Below are 15,595 nucleotides of genomic sequence, written 5' to 3' on the forward strand. Positions count from 1 at the left end.
CTGAGGGAGGAACCCAGGAAATGTGGTCACAAAAGTCTATCCGGACCTGAGACAGAAACAAGAAGGGGCGTTAGCTGTTTGTTACAGCCACCGGCTTTTTCCCCCTTGCCCAGCTCCCACCCTGTGGTCTGAAAAAAGTCAGCATTTCATCCTTCCAGTGCCCCCGGGGCAAGCATTGTCATAAACGCGCAGCTGGGAGTCTGCTGAGGGGTTTCTGGGCAAGAACCTTCTGTCATACAAAAGAAGAAAGGCTCATGGAGAGACATGCCAACCAGGCCTCCCCTCCTTCCTGCCTTTAAACACTTGTGAACCTGATGGCTGGAGCTCTGGCAGCCAAATGTCACAGATCAAATCAGATCAGATCAGTCACTCAGTCCTGTCCGACTCTTTGTGACCCCATGAATCGCAGCACGCCAGGCCTCCCTGTCCATCACCAACTCCCGGAGTTCACTCAGACTCACGTCCATCGAGTCCGTGATGCCATCCAGCCATCTCATCCTCTGTCGTCCCCTTCTCCTGCTGCCCCCAATCCCTCCCAGCATCAGAGTCTTTTCCAATGAGTCAACTCTTCGCATGAGGTGGCCAAAGTACTGGAGTTTCAGCTTTAGCATCATTCCTTCCAAAGAAATCCCAGGGTTGATCTCCTTCAGAATGGACTGGTTGGATCTCCTTGCAGTCCAAGGGACTCTCAAGAGTCTTCTCCAACACCACAGTTCAAAAGCATCAATTCTTGGGTGCTCAGCCTTCTTTACAGTCCAACTCTCACATCCATACACGACCACAGGAAAAACCATAGCCTTGACTAGACGAACCTTTGTTTGCAAAGTAATGTCTCTGCTTTTCAATATGCTGTCTAGGTTGGTCATAACTTTCCTTCCAAGGAGTAAGCGTCTTTTAATTTCATGGCTGCAGTCACCATCTGCAGTGATTTTGGAGCCCAAAAAAATAAAGTCTGACACTGTTTCCACTGTTTCCCCATCTATTTCCCATGAAGTGATGGGACTGGATGCCATGATCTTCGTTTTCTGAATGTTGAGCTTTAAGCCAACTTTTTCACTCTCCACTTTCACTTTCATCAAAAGACTTTTTAGTTCCTCTTCACTTTCTGCCATAAGGGTGGTGTCATCTGCATATCTGAGGTTATTGATATTTCTCCCAGCAATCTTGATTCCAGCTTGTGTTTCTTCCAATCCAGCGTTTCTCATGATGTACTCTGCATATAAGTTAAATAAACAGGATGACAATATACAGCCTTGACGAACTCCTTTTCCTATTTGGAACCAGTCTGTTGTTCCATGTCCAGTTCTAACTGTTGCCTCCTGACCTGCATACACATTTCTCAAGAGGCAGGTCATGTGGTCTGGTATTCCCATCTCCTTCAGAATTTTCCACAGTTTATTGTGATCCACACAGTCAAAGGCTTTGGCATAGTCAATAAAGCAGACATAGATACTTTTCTGGAACTCTCTTGCTTTTTCCATGATCCAACGGATGTTGGCAATTTGATCTCTGGTTCCTCTGCCTTTTCTAAAACCAGCTTGAACATCAGGAAGTTCACGGTTCACATATTGCTGAAGCCTGGCTTGGAGAATTTTGAGCATTACTTTACTAGTGTGTGAGATGAATGCAATTGTGCAGTAGTTTGAGCATTCTTTGGCATTGCCTTTCTTTGGGATTGGAATGAAAACTGCCCTTTTCCAGTCCTGTGGCCACTGCTGAGTTTTCCAAATTTGCTGGCATATTGAGTGCAGCACTTTCACAGCATCATCTTTCAGGATTTGAAATAGCTCAACTGGAATTCCATCACCTCCACTAGCTTTGTTCGTAGTGATGCTTTCTAAGGCCCACTTGACTTCACATTCCAGGATGTCTGGCTCTAGGTGAGTGATCACACCATCGTGATTATCTGGGTCATGAAGATCTTTTTTGTACAGTTCTTCTGTGTATTTTTGCCACCTCTTCTTAATACCTTCTGCTTCTGTTAGGTCCATACCATTTCTGTCCTTTATGGAGCCCATCTTTGCATGAAATGTTCCTTTGGTATCTCTGATTTTCTTGAAGAGATCTCTAGTCTTTCCCATTCTGTTGTTTTCCTCTATTTCTTTGCATTGATCACTGAAGAAGGCTTTCTTATCTCTTCTTGCTATTCTTTGGAACTCTGAATTCAGATGCTTATATCTTTCCTTTTCTCCTTTGCTTTTCGCTTCTCTTCTTTTAACAGCTGTTTGTAAGGCCTCCCCAGACAGCCGTTTTGCTTTTTTGCATTTCTTTTCCATGGGAATAGTCTTGATCCCTGTCTCCCGTACAATGTCACGAACCTCAGTCCATAGTTCATCAGGCCCTCTATCTGAGGCAACAAAGCTACACGCTGAAGATGGCAGAACAGAAGGAGAATGAAAAGCCTCGGGCATTGCAGACTTCAGAGCCACTGCACCCGCCCTGGACCTCTGTCCTTCACCTTCTTGATAAATGAGTGGTCAGTGTTCACCAGGCACTATAGCGTACGTCCACAGGGTTTAGACCACTCACCCTTGGGGCTTGTCACTTGCAGCTGAGTAGACCTTTCTAGGAAAGGATGAGAGACGTGAGAGAAGATCCAGACGCATTGGATGGGATCCAGAAGATCCTAGGGTTAATAGATGCCCCAGGCAGATACAGTGGGGAAGACGAAAAGAAGAAGAAGCAGAGAGAAATATTTTTAGAGAAAATATTCCTTGTAGGCTGACTAGCGTATACAGCCTGGTGACTCCAGTTGGCTGTGCCGAGCCCTGGTCATGTAGATTTCACACGTTGCCGTCGTAACTCAGTGAGGAGGCGATGTCAGTCAGCTTGACCACAGTGCTCATTTCACTGTGTGCATGTACATCAAACCATCATGCCTTACGCCTTAAATGTTCAAGATACAAAATTCCTATTTTAAAAATAAATTTTTAAATAAAACATTTTTTAGACTTTTTTAAATAAAGAAACTTTTCCTGATCTTGACAAAGACTTTGTCCATTAACTGTCTGGTAGCAATGGTCAGCTACCTATCAGGCAGGAATAACTTTTTTTAATTTAAAAGGTTTCTATTTTATATTGGAGTACAGTTGTTTAACAACGTTATGTTTGCCATTTGACAGCAAAGTGATTCAGTTATATACACACATATATTCACTCTTTTTCAAGTCCATTTCCTGTTTAGGTTATTACAGAGTCTCAGCAGAGCTCCCTGTGCTATACAGCAGGTCCTCGTTGGTTTTCTGTTTTAAATACGGCAGTGTGCATCATCCCAACCCCCCGGTCTATCCTCCTCGCCCACTCTTCCTCCCGGTGACCATACATTCATTCTCTGAGTCTGTGACTCTGTTTCTATTGTGTAGATAAGTTCATTTGTATCTTATTTTTTTTAGATTCCACGTATAAGCGATATCCTATGATAATTCTCTTTGTCTGACTTATGGAATCATTTTTTCTCTAAAGGACACACACCCAGTACACGCAGATGAATATTCTGAACTCCAGGGATGAAAAAGAAAAGCTGTCTCTGTGAATAAACAGATCACCCGGTGAGCGGTGAGCAGACGGCTCCTTCGCAACCCAAAAAGACCAGGAGACAATGCAGAACCGTCCTCCGAAGGAAAACATCTATGGAAGGAAAACATTTGTTTCCACAATGCCCAGGCCAATTGTGATTCAAGTGTAAGGGGAAATCATACTGTCAGATATGGAAAGACTAATAAACTGCTCAGAGCCTCGATGGAAGAACAAAAGCACTCATATACCAACAGTGGCAAAATGAAAAAGTAAATTCAAGAAACGGAAAAACTGAAACGAAGGAATGATGAGGAACAAAGAAACAGTAAAACACAGAATTATTCTTGAAAATTATCAGCAATGCAGTCATAACGTTTAACGTGATTATTAAGAAAAGATTCCTAAAATAGTAGATAATTAAAGTAAAAGGCATTAATAACAGCTGAAAACTAAAATTCTGGAAGACAGTCAGCCAAACGAAAGAGATGAGGATGAAAAAAGAAAGGACTAAGTGGGTGCCAAGTGTCATGTCCTGTTCAAGGGAGGAAATAGACGTGATTAAAATGCAATGTGAGTGGAAAACACACTTTGATGTTTTTGTTTTAAAGACTTAAAGGACATCTCTGATCCAATGGCCATGACTGTGCGTCCACTGCCGGGGGCCCAGGTTCAATCACTGGTGGAGGAACTAAGACTCCACATGCCATGCAGGGTGGTCAAAAAATAAAAAATTTAAGGTTGACCACTAATAAAATACAAATGAAATGTAAAACTTCTAAGAGGTCTGGTGTCTATTCCAACCCTACTGCTCACTGCTCTGTGACCTTGCGAAGTGACCTCATTCCTCTGAGCCTGGGAGTAACAAACTCAACCTAAAAGACAGCATTACTACAAACAAAGCTAGTGGAGGTGATGGAATTCCAGTTGAGCTATTTAAAATCCTAAAAGATAATGCTGCGAAAGTGCTGCATTCAATATGCCAGCATATTTGGAAAACTCAGCAGTGGCCATGGGACTGGAAAAGATCAGTTTTCATTCCAGTCCCAACGAGAGGAAATGCCAAAGAATGACAAGCTACCATACAATCGCGCTCATCTCACGTGCTAGTAAGGTTGTGCTCAAAGTCCTTCAAGCTGGGCTTCCACAGCACATGAACCGAGAACTTCCAGATACGCAAACTAGGTTTGGAAAAGGCAGAGGAACCACAAACCAAATTGCCAACATTCGTTGGGTCATAGAGAAAAGCAAGGGAATTTCAGAAAAACATCTACTTATGCTTCATTGACTACGCTAAAGCCTTTGACTCTGTGGATCACAACAAACTGGAAAGTTCTTAAAGAGATGAGAATACCAGACCACCTTACCTGTCTCCTGAGAAACCTATCTGGGGATCAAGAAGCAATAGTTAGAACCAGACATGGGAAAACCAACTGGTTCAAAATTTGGAAAGGAGTAAGGCAAGGCTGTGTTTGTCAACCTGCTTATTTAACTTATATGCAGAGTACGTCATGTGAAATGCCAAGCTGGATGAACCATAAGCTGGCATCAAGATTGCCGAGAGAAATATCAACAACCTCAAATATGCAGACGGTGACTGCAGCCATGAAATTAAAAGACGCTTGCTCCTTGGAAGAAAAGCTATGACAAACCTAGTCAGCTTATTAAAAAGCAGAGACATTAATTTGCTGACAAAGGTCCATATAGTCAAAGCTATGGTTTTTCCAGTAGTCAGGCATGGATGCAAGAATTGGACCATAAAGAAGAATTGATGCTTTCGAACTGTGATGTTGGAGAAGACTCTTGAGAGTCTCTTGGGTTGCAAGGAGATCAAACAAGTCAATCCTAAAGGAAAGCAAGCCTGAATGTTCATTGGAAGGACTAATGCTGAAGCTGAAGCTCCAATACTCTGGCCACCTGATGTGAAGAGCCAACTCATTGGAAAAGATCCTGGTGCTGGGAAATATTGAAGGCAGGAGGAGAAGGAGGCGACAGAGGATGAGATGGTTGGATGGCATCACCGACTCAATGAACATGCGTTTGAGCAAACTCCAGGAGATGGTGAAGGGCAGGGAGGGCTGGGCTGCTGCAGTCCATGGGGTCGCAAAGAGTCAGACACGACTGAGCAACTGAACAACAACAACCACTCTAATGTCAGAAAGCAAAGAGGAACTGAAGAGCCTCTTGATGAAGGTGAAAGAGGAGAGTGAAAAAGCTGACTTATATGATTGATGACTTATATGAACTATGATTTATGACTTATAAAAGATGACTTATATGAACTCAACATTCAAAAAACTAAGATCACGGCATCCAGCCCCATCATTTCATGGCAAATAGAAGGGGGAAAAGTGGAAGCAGTGAGATTTTATTTTCTTGGGCTCTAAAATCACTGCAGATGGTAACTGCAGCCAAGAAATTAAAAGACGCTTGATCCTTGGAAGATAAGCCATTTCAAACCTAGACAATCTATTGAAAAGCAGAGACATCGCTTTGCCAGCAAAAGTCCATCTACTCAAAGCTATGTTTTTTCCAGTAGTCATGTATGGATGTGAGAGTTGGACCATAAAGAAGGCTGAGTGCTGAAGAATTGATGCTTTTGAACTGTGGTGTTGGAGAAGACTCTTGAGAGTCCCTTGGACTGCAAGGAGATCCAACCAGTTAATCCTAAAGGAAATCAGCCCTGAATATTCATTGGAAGGACTGATGCTGAAGCTGAAGCTCCAATACTTTGGGCACATGATACAAAGAGCCGACTCCTTGGAAAAGACCCTGATGCTGGGAAAGATTGAGGGCAGGAGGAGAAGTGGGTGACAGGCTGAGATGGTTGGATGGAATCACTGACTCAATGGACATGAATTTGAGCAAATTCTGGGAGATAGTGGAGGACAGAGGAGTCTGGCGTGCTGAAGTCCATGGGGTCACAACTGAACAACAACACCTGTATCCGTATATCTATATGCAGAGAGGGAGAGAGGTTTATTATAGGAGCTGGCTTTTTCGATTATGACGTCTGACAAGGCCCCCGCTCTGCTGCCGGCAATCTGGAGACTCGGGGAAGCCGGTGGTGTATGCTTCAGCCGAGTCAAAAGGCAGGAGACCAATGTCCCAGCTGGGAGACAGTCAGGCTGGAGAAGTTCCCTCTTACTTGACCATTTTCACTAATCAGGCTTCAACCAACTGGGTGAGGCCCTCCCCCACTCGGGAGTTCAATCTGCTTTACTCAGTTCAGTGATTCAAATGTTAATCCCCTCCAGAAATGCCCTCAGAGACACACTCAGAGCGCTGTTAGACCCGATGGCTGTGCCCTCTGTGGCCCAGTCAAGCTGACACTAAAACGAACCATCCATCCCCAGACACAATTGGGGTCAGCACGTCACTTCTGAGTTCCTGGCATCTCGAGCCTGTGCTCATGGCCCCTGAATGATGAGGAGATGAGGCTGTCCACCACGGCCACAGCTGATTTCTTTCCCCGCTGTGATGTCAGAGCCGCGGGTGGCAAACACGGCCCCGTCCGTGAGGCTCCCGAGCCCAGCCCACAGCAGGCCCTCCCAGGGACTCCCCACGGCCGCCCTGCCCTGGGGCCACACCGCCTGAGCTTGGCAGCAGTGAGCACCGAAGTCATCAAATCAGAAGCCCCAGCTCCCATGAGAGGAGTCCCAGCCAATTCTTCATGAGCCCTGTCTCCACCAGCCGAGTAGCTCCCGGGAGGGCCGGAGGACAGCGGGTCTGGGAGCAAGAGAACCTCCCCCCAAACCCAGCGCAGGCAGCGCTCAGCGCCTCACTGCCTCCCTGTCCTCGGAGCTATTTTACTGGGAAAAGAAGCGGGGATGCTTGTTTTTGTTTTCTAAAATCCTTAAGGAGCAAGAATCACACACAGTCTTGTAGGAAATTAAATTTAGAAATGAGATGCCAGGCTTGGCAGAGACCACAGCAGAGCCTCCAACTGGGCCAGACTGACACATCCAGGAGACCACATCACAGTTATTAACCTTTTGCTCCAAAACGTGTGGAGAAAAGCTGCTGGAAACCCAGGGAGAATTTGCCTAAATGACAGTCACAGTTGGAGACCAACACACCTCGAGAGGCAACTGGGAGATGGAAAACATGAGTAGAGGGAAGGGAGCATCAATACAGCGGTTAACCACCATAAATTAACAGATGCACGGGACTTCACATCCACAGTGAAAGAAAGTGCATTCCTTTCAAATGCCACCAAACAGAGCACGTGTGAGAGCTCCCTGAAAATCTCAATCGGTTCCTAAGGTCAGAAATCACACGGACAGTGCCCCCTGAACATATGCAATAAACACAGAATTAATAGCAGGTGATGCTTTTAAAGTTCCGACTTCTTGACAGAGCAGAGTCCACTCCACCCGTCCTGCCACTTGCAGGCCGGGCAGGCCCACGTCCTCACCTGCAGAAGGATGGCCGTGGCACCAGCTGCACACCTCTGCGTCCTGAGGACAGCGTGCAGTGCAGCGCTGAGCATAGGTGCCCAGAGAGCACTCGGGTAACGCCAGCCAGCGTCGCTGGTGTCAGGCGGGATGCACACAGCCCCCTGAGTTAGAGAGAAAACGAAACTTCCCGTCACCGACTCTTGATACATCTGATAACGAAGGCACTGCTGCTGCTAAGTCGCTCAGTCGTGTCCGACTCTGCGCGACCCCATGGACTGCAGCCCACCAGGCTCCCCCGGCCCTGGGATTCTCCAGGCAAGAACACTGGAGCGGGTAATGAGGGCATTACCTACCAGAAAGCATGAACGCAGCCAAAGCAGCTCCCTGAGGACAGTGGGTAGCCCTCAGGAATTCTGACAGAAGACGAGAGAGAAGGAGAGTGTGCTCTCCTGTGAGAATCGCTCATGGGTAAAGCTTCGTTTATTCAGCGCGTTTCTGAGGTTCGTTCATGATGTTACACATATCAGTGCATTGACATTTCAGAAATGTGCTGGCTCAGCCTTTTCAACATGTTCCACAAAGCCTTGTGACTTGAAACCCTCCATAATCAATGATAAAAGACAAATCTTTAATAGGCACGATTTCTTTCTAATTTACCTGTATTTTCATTCCTCTTTGCTCTTAGAATTTTATCTTAATGTAACGTATTTTGTGCACATCTTTGTGAAAAATAAGGAAGGGATGGACCTGAAACCAGCAAGTCCCACAGGGGCCACCCACTAAAATAGGTACATAAACTGAAATGTCATTTTCTATACTTCATAAGACTCTTAATTATCTTTATGTTTGAATTAGGCTATTTTTACAGTTATCAACTCACAATCAAAAGCACAAATTTGGGTGTAAATAATTTAAATTACACATTTCAATAGAAAGCTGACAGAGAAAGTAAATTTTTGTTGGAACTGCATCTTTTGATGCAACCAATGGGGCTTTTTCCCACTTAATTCTTGTTTCCACGACTGGTTATTACTTATTGTTAAAAAGGTACAGTGCACAGCATCAAATTTACTCCCACTTTTTAGGTTTTTAGCATGTTCAGTTCAGTCGCTCAGTCGTGTCCGACTCTTTGCGACCCCATGAATTGCAGCACGCCAGGCCTCCCTGTCCATCACCAACTCCCGGAGTTCACTCAGACTCACGTCCATCGAGTCAGTGATGCCATCCAGCCATCTCATCCTCTGTTGTCCCCTTCTCCTCCTGCCCCCAATCCCTCCCAGCATCAGGGTCTTTTCCAACGAGTCAACTCTTCTCATGAGGTGGCCAAAGTATTGGAGTTTCAGCTTTAGCATCATTCCTTCCAAAGAACACCCAGGACTGATCTCCTTTAGAATGGACTGGTTGGATCTCCTTGCAGTCCAAGGGACTCTCAAGAGTCTTCTCCAACACCACAGTTCAAAAGTATTATTTCTTTGGCGCTCAGCTTTCTTCACAGTCCAACTCTCACATCCATACATGACCACTGGAAAAACCATAGCCTTGACTAGACAGACCTTTGTTTGCAAAGTAATGTCTCTGCTTTTCAATATGCTGTCTAGGTTGGTCATAACTTTCCTTCCAAGGAGGAAGTGTCTTTTAATTTCATGGCTGCAATCACCATCTGCAGTGATTTTGGAGCCCAAAAAATAAAGTCTGACACTGTTTCCACTATTTCCCCATCTATTTTCTATGAAGTGATGGGACCAGATGCCATGATCTTAGTTTTCTGAATGTTGAGCTTTAAGCCAGTTTTTTCACTCTCCTCTTTCACTTTAATCAAGAGGCTTTTTCGTTCCTCTTCACTTTCTGCCATAAGGGTGGTGTCATCTGCATATCTGAGGTTATTGATATTTCTCCCGGCAATCCTGATTCCAGCTTGTGCTTCTTCCAGCCCAGCGTTTCTCATGATGTACTCTGCTGTATATTGTCACCCTGCTTATTTAACTTATATTTAGCATGTTAGCAATAAGCAACTTTTTTCCCCATATGTAGATATAAAGAATCTACCTGCAATGCAGGAGACCTGGGTTCAATCCCTGGGTTGGGAACATCCCCTGGAGAAGGGAAAGGCTACCCACTCCAGTATTCTGGCCTGGAGAATTCCATGGACTGTATAGTCCATGGGTTCTCAAAGAGTTGGACACGACTGAGCGACTTTCACTTTCATATATATGTATGTACGAGTTTTGTTACAGCAATTCCAAAAATCACATAAGATACAATATCAAAAATTCCTGGGAATTCCCTGGTGGTCCAGTGGTTAGGACTCTGAGGTCTCACTGCAGGGTGTATGGGTTCAATCCTTGGTCAGGGAACTAAGATCCTACAAGCGTCATGGCACGGCCAAAAAGAAAAAAATTACTGTTGTGGTCAGCTGATTCGCAGAGCCATGTGCCACCCGGGGCTGGTGTCGCTCATATAGACAAACTCAGATTCGGGGACCCCCGCCCCCCAATCTGGAACCACCTGCCAAAGAAGACAGGGACGGTGATGCCCCATCTCGCCACCAGAGGGCGCGCCGGGCCCCAAATGGACAGGAGGGCAGCCGCGCCCCTGCCTGGGGAGGGGCTTGCGGCAGGTTTGGGGGGTCCTCGCACCCGCCCGGGGTTGGGGAGGGCAGGGGCCAGCATCAGAGAGCTCAGTGCTCCTGCCTCCCGTGTATCTGCTCGGGGCTGCGGTGGTCCTGCCTCAGCCCGTGGCCTCCCCACCTCCTGGCTGGAGGCCTGGCCAGCACCCTGCTCTCAGTGGCCGTACTTCTGAAGCTCTGGCCGGGTGTGGGGAGTCCCCAGAGCTGGGTGGACCGCACCTCCACAAAGGCCCCAAGATCCCCTGCTGGAGCAGGGACTATATAAGGTCCTGAACTGGGTCTTCTCTCTGCAGAGCTCCTGCCCCCAAGCTCCAGGGAGGGGTCCCGTGCCCCTTCAGGGAATAGCAGGCTTCCCAGAGTGATGGACGGAGCCCTGGCATGGCCAGCTAGGCACCCTGAGTGATCCCGCTGTGGTCCTGCCGAGCCTCTGCCCTGTGGCCTCACGTCTGCCTGCGGAAACAGCAGCTCAGTGCGGGGCTCAGCATGGCCCCAGGCCCTCCAGCCAGCATCCCGCCATCCCAGTCTCCCCCAGGGCCTGTTCCGAGTCCCTTCTGCCCACCCCCCAACCCTAGGCTGCCAGATGAACCTCAGCCACGATGCCCAGCAAGAGAGGGCCTGGTGGGGGTCTGGAGCCCCACGGACCCTCAGTTCAGGGTGCGGTGCCCCCGACCCAGAGGACCCGAGGACCGGCCTCCCCAAGGTGCAGCCAGTCCGGCCCAGAGCCCTGGCCCGCCACCACCTCCATCACAGCCCAGCCCCGCCTGGGCCCTCATCGCCTCCCGGGCCGCAGTCTCCCTTCTGCAGAGTGGGCTGTTTACGGCTTCTGCTCGGGAGGCTCACAGGTTGGGGGCTGAAGTGACCTCTGCTGCCTGCAGCAGGCAGGAGCTCAGGACGCGGTGTTTCTCCTGCCCTCGGCTCCCCCAGCCTGGGCCCAGCCAGGAAGGCGCCCAGCATCCCCCAGCCTGGGCCCCAGCCAGGAAGGCACCCAGCGCTTGGGGCACCTCCCTCCTCGACCCCGCCCCCAGGGGCTGTGGGCCACCCCTGACCAAAGAGGCCCCACACCCGGCCCCTGCCTGAAGCTCCCTGCAGCACGAGCCCCGGCCCCGGGAGCAAGGGGCTGGGGCTCATCCTAGGCCCCCCCGGGCCCCTGAGCTGGTTCTGTGCACAATGGGCCTGTGCCACGCTGCCCTGTGCCACGCTGTGCTGCCCGGCCCTGTGCTGACATGCTGTGTTGCCCTGAGTTGTGTTGTGTTGTGTTGTGTTGTGTTGTGTTGTGCTGTGTTGTGTTGCCCTGTGCTGAGTTGCCCTGTGTTGTGTTGTGTTGCGCTGTGTTGTGTTGCCCTGTGCTGAGTTGCCCTGTGTTGTGTTGTGTTGCGCTGTGTTGTGTTGCCCTGTGCTGAGTTGCGTTGTATTGTATTGTGTTGCCTGGCCCTGTGCTGAGTTGCGTTGTATTATGTTGTGTTGCCCGGCCCTGTGCTGAAGTGTTGTGTTGCCCTGTGCCGTGTTGCCCTGTGCTGTGCAGGGCACACAGCCGCTTGCACCACATCTGATCCGCCTGCACAGCCCAGCAGCCTTGGGGGCGCCATCTGCCCACACAGCCTGCAGCTCCATCGCCAGGATGGGCATCTTCCAGGATTTCCTTAGATATTTTAAGGCCTTGGAGCCCCAGATCCTCCACACGGAAAGTACCACGTGGGCGGTTTGCAGACGCTTGGATCCTACAGACGGGAAATACTGACAGCTTAGGGGTGGGGGGCCTGTGACCTCAGACTGGGGCGACCCTGGCAGGACATTCCAGCCTTTGCCTGGGGGAGGGTGACCCAGAGGTGGACAGACAGTCGGACGGCCCGGTGCCTGGCCAGCTGAGAGAGACCACAGGGCTGTCAGGAACAGCAGCTTGTGGACCAGAGAGCGGGGGATCCAGGACAAAGGATGCACCCCCGGAAGCTCATGGTGCCCCCACTGTGGACCCTGCTGACTGAGCCCAGTTACCCTGGAAATAACTAAAAGCCACAGGGAAGCAGTGAACTGGGCACAGGGGCCCCTCCTGCTTGAGTGGCAGAAGCAGGGCGGTGACCACATGGCTCCTTGCAGCCTCTGATTCCCGCATTTTCAGAGCTGGAGTCCACCCCTCCTCCCGCTGAGAGGCCCTGGCTGCTCCAGAGGGAGGCGGTTTAAGGACCACAGGCTGGGCACAGGGAATGCCGACGGCCCCCGGTCCGCACCTCCCACCTGCAGGCGATCCACTCCCCGCCATGAGCAGAGGAGTCCCGTCCCAGGGGCCGCCTGGCCGCTCCGTGTCCCTGACCCACTCACAGGCGCCTCTGTTCTGGGTCAGCCTCCTCTGGCGGCTCTGCCAGCTCCTTCACTAGCAGATGCCGGGTTGTTTGTGTCTAAAGCTTGTGGAAATGCCCTCAACACCTGCACAAGTGTGATGGAAACGTCTGGGTGAGTTTGGAACGTTTCTCTGTCTTTGGGAAGTATCCCTGAACAGAGTTAACACAGTCCCTACTCCAGGCTCCGTCCCCCTGGGAAACGTCTGTGTCTCCTGGCTGTTCCATCATCTGACACGTCCCTCCGTGGGTTCTAACGAGGAGGCCTGGGGACAATATCTAAATGCTTGCATGTTGAAGGCGGTCTGTCAACAGCCATTGTGTGTGCAAGTTACTTGGACAAACGTGACAGCCCAGCTGTCCCCCTTTACTGTCCGAAACAGATCGCTGCAGTTTCTTCCTCCGCATACCATTGCTTTTGAAAAGTCTCAGACAATCTGATTTTTCTTCCCCTGATAGACCTCAGGCATTTTGCCTCACGGTCTGCAGGATTTTTTTCTTGATACAAAAATACATCTCATGCTGGGTCAGTCTCCCTGTGGATGGAAATCCTTTCAATACTTAAGTTTCAGACCTTTTCATGCTAGGTGAGTCGTGCTGGATTTTAATTTTTAACACCTGCTCTCTTCCGATGCTTTTGATGTTTTGTTTTTCCAGGAATTCCTTTATATGTATGTTAGCTCCTGTTCTTTCTTTCCTAAATACTTTGATTGAGATATAATTTACATGTCATAAAATTCAGTCAATCAAAACGTACAATTCGGGGGAGGGGGGTGGTTAGTGTATTTGCCAAGTTGTGCGACCAAACCATCACCATAATCTAATCTTAGGACATTTTCATCAGCCCGGAAGAAACTGCACGCCTTTCCGCAGGTCCAGCCTCTGGACATACGCCCTCTGTCTCTACCGGTCTGCCTGTCCTGACCTTCCGCACAAGCGGAGCCCTACAGTCTGTGCCTCCTGTAAGGGACCTCCTCCGCTCAGGGTGCTTTGCAAGGTTCGTCATGTTGTAGCACGTGTCAGGAGGTCACCCTTTTCTGTAGCTCAGTAATATTTCTGTTACTCCGTTCCATCGATACAGCGTATTTGATCAGGGTAAGATCAGGCGGACTCCTGTGATCATAAACGTGGGGGGCCGTGAAGCGTTGACTCCGGGTCACAAGTCACAAAGCGACTGCGGCAGGCTGGGCTGCGCGTCTGCTCCGTCTGCCAAGAAAACCCCTTGGTTTCTCGGTGCGCTTACCCCGGGGAGGACAGCCGTCTTGCTGCCGGGACAATCGACCGAACCGTGGCGAGGTCCCCACTGTGGACCCGGCTTGCTTCCGAGGGAGTCGGCCACCTGGGAGGAGTTCCTGAGCCCCAGTCCGGCCTTTGAAAGTCAGTGACCCAAACAAGCATGGACCACGCGGGGTCCCGGAGCCCAAGCTTCCCGGATGATCGCCAAGCGCCAGCCCACAGAGCGCGCGGCAGACGTGGCCGGGTGCTGTCGCGTCCACCGTCTGGGGGGCGGCAGGCTGCCCGTCCGTGTCCGCGGGGCTGCAACGCTCCAGCTGGCCCACTGTTCCGCGGGGTCAGGATCTGACCACAAGTCCTTCCTTTCGCTCACTTCGGCATACAACGGGTGCCGGGTGCTCGGAACCCGCAGCGGCGTAGACGTACCGCTCACGACCCCCGAGCCGCCCGGGCGCTGATACCGGGACTGCTCCTCCTCCGGACTTAACTTCCGGCTCCGGCTCCCGGCTTCCCAGTCTGGGGCGGTCCCAGCCCTCGCTCCGCAGAGAGCTCGCGCGCCGGCGGATTCCACTGTCTGCGCCCGAACCCCGCGCACTGCCGGCTCAGGGCCTCTGGGCGGCGATCGCGGCTGGGCGCTTGCTGAGCGCGCTGCTCCTGAGCGTCTGCGGAAGTCCTCCCGGCGCTCGGTGTTCTCAGGCCCGCCGGACACCCCCTGCTTCCCCCCTTCCTCCCGCTCCGAGGGCGCCGGTCCCCGAGCTGCCGGCGCGGCCTCCCTGCCACCAGCAGAGGGCCGCCCTTACGCCTGGCTCCCTGCGGACGGTGCCCGTGCGCTCTGGTTCCGCTGCCCTGGTGGACGTGGCGGGTTACGGCATTTGGGGAGAGCCCAGTCCTGTGCCACTTCTAACACATCCTTCCCCCAGACAGGGCATTAGAGAGTTTCAGGACCTTAGAACAAGGAGCATGGCATTGTACCCAGGACCTGGGAGCCAGGAGTCCAGGCTGCGGTGGTGATGGACTGTTATTTGGGGAGGGGGGAATATTAAGGAGATAAAATGCTTATAAACCATGTTGACCTCTTACACTATGTGTATGTATAAAATTGGTAGAAGCTAAAACCTAAGAAAAACAGCTGTGTAGAACCCCGTTGATTCTTGGATCTGTGTGTGCGTGTTAAGTCGCTCCAGTCTCATGTCCGACTCTTTGCAGCCCCATGGATGCAGCCCATCCATGGGGCTGCAAACCAGGTTCCCCCGTCCCTGGGGTTCTCCAGGCAAGAGTACTGGAGTGGGTTGCCATTGCCTTCTCCTCAAGGTACATGAGACTACCAAAAATTTTCAGACAGATTTTTAAATATATATATCCCGGAGAAAGCAATGGCACCCCACTCCAGTACTCTTGCCTGGAAAATCCCATGGACGAAGGAGCCTGGTGGGCTGCAGTCCATGGGGTCGCTAAGAGTCAGACATGACTGAGTGACTTCACTTTCACTT

At 50.3% G+C, this 15,595-nt stretch overlaps 1 long non-coding RNA gene across 1 annotated transcript in view; it reads right to left on the bottom strand.

Annotated features, from left to right (window-relative positions):
* Positions 1-15,595, bottom strand: part of LOC129634092 (uncharacterized) — a 22,594-nt gene continuing 6,999 nt past the window's right edge. The window contains exon 4 of the long non-coding RNA XR_008705416.1: positions 1-46. This is a non-coding gene — a long non-coding RNA (uncharacterized LOC129634092). The remainder of the gene's footprint in view (positions 47-15,595) is intronic.

The sequence above is a fragment of the Bubalus kerabau genome, chromosome 19, assembly GCF_029407905.1.
Source record: "Bubalus kerabau isolate K-KA32 ecotype Philippines breed swamp buffalo chromosome 19, PCC_UOA_SB_1v2, whole genome shotgun sequence".
Lineage (NCBI taxonomy): Eukaryota > Metazoa > Chordata > Mammalia > Artiodactyla > Bovidae > Bubalus > Bubalus kerabau.